General features: G+C 33.1%; 1 long non-coding RNA gene across 1 annotated transcript; it reads left to right on the top strand.

The window, feature by feature from the left end:
* The first annotated feature begins 591 nt into the window (after nucleotides 1-591).
* On the top strand, nucleotides 592-6,486 carry LOC102114805 (uncharacterized). The gene is made up of 3 exons (XR_285911.5): nucleotides 592-727; nucleotides 4,290-4,358; nucleotides 4,655-6,486. It is a non-coding gene; the product is annotated as an uncharacterized lncRNA (long non-coding RNA).
* Nucleotides 6,487-6,721: the final 235 nt, after the last annotated feature.

The raw sequence follows: 6,721 nt of genomic DNA on the forward strand, positions 1-6,721 counted from the left end.
TCTTAGCTGTATATCACACTGTACTACATACACTACAAGTATAAGAAGGATCTATATTTCCACAATTGTTTATTATATTAATTGATGCTTAAGTATATATTTGTTGAGCACTTGTTTTACTCTTTTCTATATGTTCACAAGACCTTGCAGATAATCACACAGAGTAGAAAAAGTCTGTGTTTCCTATAAAGTATGTATTATATTGTAAGATAATGAAATACATGTTACTTATATAGGTTTTAGGAAACACAGAAAACAACAAAAAAAGTTGAAATCCACAGAGATTACTGCTGTAAAAATATACATATACTTTTAACATGCTTTTTGTACTTAACATTTATTTGTGAAAATTTTTAATGTTATTAAACATGTTCTACTATTAGAGACTTAATTCCTTGTATGACACAAAATAATTCATAGGACTAATTTTACCATAGGATATTTAGTTCTTTCTAGAATTTTTACTCTCATAAATAATGCAGCAAAGAACCAACTTAAACATAAATCAATGTTTACATCATTATTTATTTTCTTATTATAGGTTCCCGGAATTAGAATTCTTAATCTGTTTTGTGTTGTGTATAACAGAATACCTAAAACGGAGTAATATATAAATAAAATAAATTTATTTTCTACTGTTATGAAGGCTGAGGAGTTCATGGTCAAAGAGGATGCATCTAGTGAGGGCCTTCTTGCTGGCAGGAACTCTGAAGACTTCTGAGGCAATGTAGGTATCACATGTCCAGGGAACTGATGTGCTATCTCAAGTCAAGTCATCTTATTATTAAGCTACTAGTCCTACTCCTGAGATAATCCCTGAATCCATTAATCCAGGAATGGATTTATTCATTCATGCAAAGGCATGATTTCAGCTCACTGCAACCTCCACCTCCTGGGTTCAAGCGATTCTCCTGCCTCAGCCTCCCAAGTAGCTGGGATTACAGACACCCACCATCATGCCTGGATAATTTTTGTATTGTTGTAGAGACGGGTTTTCACCATGTTGGCCAGGCTGGTCTTGAATTCCTGACCTCAGCTGATCCGTCTGCCTCAGCCTCCCAAAGTATTGGGACTACAAGCTTGCCACCACACCCCACTAACATATTTTCAAATCATTCCGTACCATTAAAGTGAAGCCAATGCTTATCCACTTACTTGAGCAAACACAGTTCAATTTCTGATTATTTATTGAGTACATTGTCTTTGTTATTTTTCTTCAACTTTTAAGACATGTTTTTGTTTAATATCACTTCTGTGGATCATTTCCAGACAAAGCCACCTATACATTTCACTGCATTTCACCTTAAGGTATTCAGCAGAACAACTATTAAATTTTGCATTCCTTTTTTTCTTCAAAAAAATAAGTTATTTAAAAGACTGAGTTTTCAATAAAGTATAACATTCTTGAAGAGAGGGATAAGATTTTTTATCTGTTAATATCTAACACCCAGCAGTGTACCAGGCACAAAAGATGGTATGATGTACACTCCAGCAGAAATAAGGCAGTATGTGAGATAGTGATAAACTTTGTGGAACAGATCACAAGGGTAAAAAGGCTCAGAGGCAAGGTATATTCACAAACCAGGGATTTGGGAAAGTGATGCAATCTATGAATTATTTCGGTAGCCCTTGATATATTTTATTATGTATTATTATGCATATATTTATAATTTTTTATCTAGAAAATGAGATATACATTTTGTATATCCCAAAGAGTTATTACAGTACAATGCACCTGGTCAACAACCAATAATTTATGATGATGCTAACGATAGGAATGTATTCCTGTTTTTGAAAAAGGAAGTAAATATAAAATTAACTCTTGTGAATATAAATTATTAAAAACCATTAATCTAAAGACCCAGTGAGGTTAAGTCTAGGTTATTGATTGGATTTATAAAATGTATAAAAATAAAAATATTATTTGCTATTCTGTTAATCCTTTCAGAGCCATGACACAATCTCAAAGGGGCTAAATTATCTTATTTTTCTCCCATTAAAGACTTTACTCTCTTTATTTCTCTTTCTATCCCATTGGTTACATTATTATATTTTTGTATTTATTATTGTATTTTTCTTGGGACTTATTTCAAACCAAAATTTGATGTGTTTCTTTGAGAGGTTTCATATGATGGAAAAACGTATTATACCCATGTTCTGGGCCGGGAGTGGTAACTTATGCCTGTAATCCCAACACTTTGGGAGTCTGAGGCAGGTGGATCATGATGTCAGGAGTTCAAGACCAGCCTGGTCAATATGGTGAAACCCCGGCTCTACTAAAAATTTAGCAGGGCGTGAAGGTGCACACCTGTAGTCCCAGCTGCTCAGGAGGCTGAGGCAGAAGAATCGCTCAAACTCGGGAGGCAAAGGTTGCAGTGAGCTGAGATTGAGCTACTGCACTCCAGCCTGGGTGACACAGCAAGACCCTTTGCTCTGTCAAAAAAAAAAAAAAAAAAAAAAAAAGCAAGTATTATACCCATACACTGTTTTGTCAGTTTCCAGGAAAGGAATAATGTTAAAAATAATTTATTTATTTATCTATTACACAGACAAAGGCACACACATACAGGCAAGATACAAATATATCATATAATGCCTACTGTGTGCAAAAAATGTAAAATGCAAAACCAGAATAAATCTCTAAAGATATAATCACATGCACTATTGCAGATTAGGTAGAGAGATACATTTAACAGAGGTGGATACCTTTTAGTAATGGCAGTTAAATCACATCATGTAAGTTACATGTGTCTAATTGGCTAATAAAAAGGTCAACACCATCCTTTTAAAGATTTCTATAAAGCACTGTATACTAGTAATTAATTTTGATAACAATATAAAAAAAGGGGAATCCTGTGGACATTTTGAATTGTCCAAGGACAAAGGATAATGTGAGTAGGGTGACCATGCATGCCTGTTTTCTCAGAAAATTTTAGTTTATGCTTGCTGTTATAGTAGTAAACATTGATAACACACAATTTTAGTTTATAAAGTTTCCACATTCGTGCAATGAATTAATTGTATTGTATGCCTAATAAATATTATTAAAGTATAAACTACATATTTTCTAATTAGTTAAAAATTAGCTGTTCTTACCCTTACGGCAATCATTAGGTTGTGAGGAAGCATTATTACACATGAGCAGTTTCCTGGAACAGTGAAAATACAATAGGCGTTGGCGTGAAACTTAAGAAATCATACTTTGATGTACACTTTTCATATGTACACTTTTCATATGGGGAAATATTATCTTATTCCTAATATTGATCAATTTCTCACCTTTTAAGTCTTGTTTAAAGCTAAACCATATAAACTATTATAAAAGATGAAAATATTAGTCATTTTTCCAGGTCTCATGGTGGCCAGAGTAAATCATGACTTGGCTTGGCCAACTGGACTCACATATCTGGATTTTGAAATGAGAACTAGTGACACCAGGGAAGAGGAATAGAAGGATACCTCTACTAGAAGTAGCAATGGCAGGAAGGTGGAGTTCCCAGCATAGTAGTGGCAATGGTTTCCAGCATACTTGTTCTCAGGGTCCAGGACAGAGGGGGGCGATGTTGCATTCTGGTTTCCCACAGGTTTGAGCATTAGCAGCACCATCCTCAGCAAATGGGTGCTATGGCATAATTTCAGCCAATTCTGATTAGAGTACCATTTTTTTTTTTCCTGTCCATCTACCCAACTTAGTTTTCTCCGGTCTTTCCAGAGATTCTTTGAGCCATCCAGTTTCCTTTTACAAAATGTCTTTTCTGATTGAATAAATCAGAAAATCTGGCTGACTTAAAATGTGACTAGGGTGACCCTGCATGCCTGTTTTCCCAGAAAAGTTTTGGTTCATGCTGGTTGTTGTAGTAGTAAATATTGATAACACAAAATTTTTCTTTATAAAGTTTCCACATTCATACAATAAATTAATTATATTGTATACCTAACAATGAGGACATCTCTCCCTTTTGTAACATGTAAATGAAGATGATATAAATAGTGTACTAGCTAGTATATTCTAGGTAATTTAAAAATAGGATTAAAAAACCTAAATTGTAAATTCAGATTCTGATCATGCCTGTTTCTAGAACATATTTGGACATGAATCATTCATGTTTGAAGCTATATAATTAACAGATTTCTTGCCTCAAAGTAAGTATAAGTTGGGCAGCATTTATGTCTAGGATAAGAATTAAAGAACACAGCATATTTTACCTCTATTTGTGGTTGTTGTTGAAATATGTGTTCATAACCTTCAACGAATATTAGAAAAGTAATTAATTTATTCATATTTTAAGGAGAGCTGCTGGAAGCCAAGAAATGAAAAGAGAATGGGGAAATCCAGACAGATTTATGTATATATTAAGGTAAGGACTCGTTTTACAGAAAGTTGTAAGAGATTTAAGAATGTATGAAAACCCGAAGTAGTGCAAATAGCATATTATTCAATGACTTTTTATTTAAAAATGTGTAACACCTATTGTTAAAGCTCTACATAGTCTGAGAATTTATTTTCTATCCTCCCCATTGGAATGTAAGATGACCCAAACTAACCTTTTATAAATGGAAACTTCATAAATTAAGTTTTATCTTAGGCTGAATTTTAGAGTTGGGAATTATTGTGCTGAGAACAATTCGTAATTCAACATCTCTCTCAACACAGGGTTTATCTTCGAGGTTGAAATCACATTTCAAGAGGAAACTCTGCATGGGACACTCTGAAGGAAAGTATTGATAACTAATGTACCCACTAGAACCTCTTCTCATGTAAAAATTGCCACTGTCCCCAGCAAATTCCGTCAATCCTTTTTCAAATGCTAGCTTATTAAAGACATACCAAAAAGTGGGTAACTAGGGCTAAATCTGAGACCATGATGTTTCAGAGTTTTATAATATTATTGTGAATACACAGGAGAAAACAAATTTAAATTTTGTAATCATATTTGAAAACTCAGAGCATCACTTTGAGGGTGGCATTGAGATTCATGACCAGAAGTCAAGTTCAGTTTTAAGTTTAATGCCATTCAGCCTGTATCTGTGTCCCTGCAGCTAGACTAGCTAGCTAGGTTCCTATTTCCTCTTGGACAATCATCTCTATCGTAGTCATTTATTTCTATTTTTAAATATAGCTTGGTACATGGGTTTATCTTAAAAGTACAACACATACTCAGTTTCCAGTTATTTCAAGCTGAAGTTCATAACTAAATCACAGTAAGGTATACTTTTCCTAGAATATTTTGCATTGCCCAAAGCCTTTCCCTTCAACATAGCTACAGTGAAACCTAGGATGTCAGCTTTTATCTAGTAGCTGATTTGCACAATATAAGTATGCACACATACATATATGTAAATGCACATATGTGTGTGTTTTCTGAAATGTGGTTTTCTGTTTCAACTTGCTTCTTATTAGAATGATTTTTTAAGGTAACTAAATCTTCTTTAGATTCATTTGTTTTTTCAATAAAATTGACATAGTAACTCATTTTTGAGAAATAAGCTTCTATATATAATAATGGATGACTTCTATTCTTTGTCATTGTCTATGTAACATTCTCTGCCTCCCTATTTTTTTTTTTACTCCCTTCAATCCGTTTTCCAATATGGCATAGCTTGAAATTATCACTCTAAAAAAAAATCCATTCACTAGCATGGAAAATATATCAGCATATAAATTGCAAATATAGTGAAAACATGCATAACATCTTTAAAGTAAGTTTACTAGTTGAATAGTTATGTTAAAAGTAATTGTATAAAACAGATACTACATTTACATTCTAAAACTCATAGTGTAACTTAATGTTTTCTTACATGAAGTTTTTGGTATAATAGTTTTACTTGAAGAGAACAAATTTAGCAAAGTGTTATTTTTCAGTAGGTTTCTAAAAAGACTTTGGGCTTATTGTACATAGCCATTGATTTTTACATATCATTAGACTGACCGCATATTATTTTATTCTAGCTGCGTTTAGTTAAATTGGTTATTTGTAACATTTGTGACTTTTGCTACCTTAAATTGCTTGTTTATTAGCATACAACCTGCATAAAAATAATTGTTATTAAAGAACATCACTACCAGAAATTGCAAATATTGTCTCTATGATTTAAAAATTAAGTATAAAACCACCGTGGAATACTATGCAGCCATAAAAAAGGATGAGTTCATGTCCTTTGTAGGGACATGGATGAAGCTGGAAACCATCATTATGAGAGAGCTATCACAAGGACAGAAAACCAAACACCACATGTTCTCACTCATAGGTGGGAATTGAACAATGAGAACATTTGGACACAGGGCGGGGAACATCACACACTGGGATCGGCCATGGGGTGGGCGGGGGGAGAGATAGCATTAGGAGCGATACCTAATGTAAATGACGAGTTAATGGGTGCAGCAAACTAACATGGCACGTGTATACATATGTAACAAACCTGCACATTGTGCACATGTACCCTAGAACTTAAAGTATAATAAAAAAATTAAGTATAAAACAATAATTAAATTAATACAAAATAAATCTGTTTATTTTAATTCTCATGTTCATTTGAAGGGATGTTTTAATATACTCTTCTACACTTTTTTTTATCAAGCTGAATTTTAAAATATTTTGATAATAATTCCCCCACGTTTTCCTCCTTCTGAAATTGAAAATGAATACATTAATTAAAACATAAAACACAAAAAACCTGTAACTTTGCTTGTAAGTTTTATCGTTTATTTACTTTGACCAAA

This window comes from Macaca fascicularis, chromosome 17 (genome assembly GCF_037993035.2).
Source record: "Macaca fascicularis isolate 582-1 chromosome 17, T2T-MFA8v1.1".
Classification (NCBI taxonomy): domain Eukaryota; kingdom Metazoa; phylum Chordata; class Mammalia; order Primates; family Cercopithecidae; genus Macaca; species Macaca fascicularis.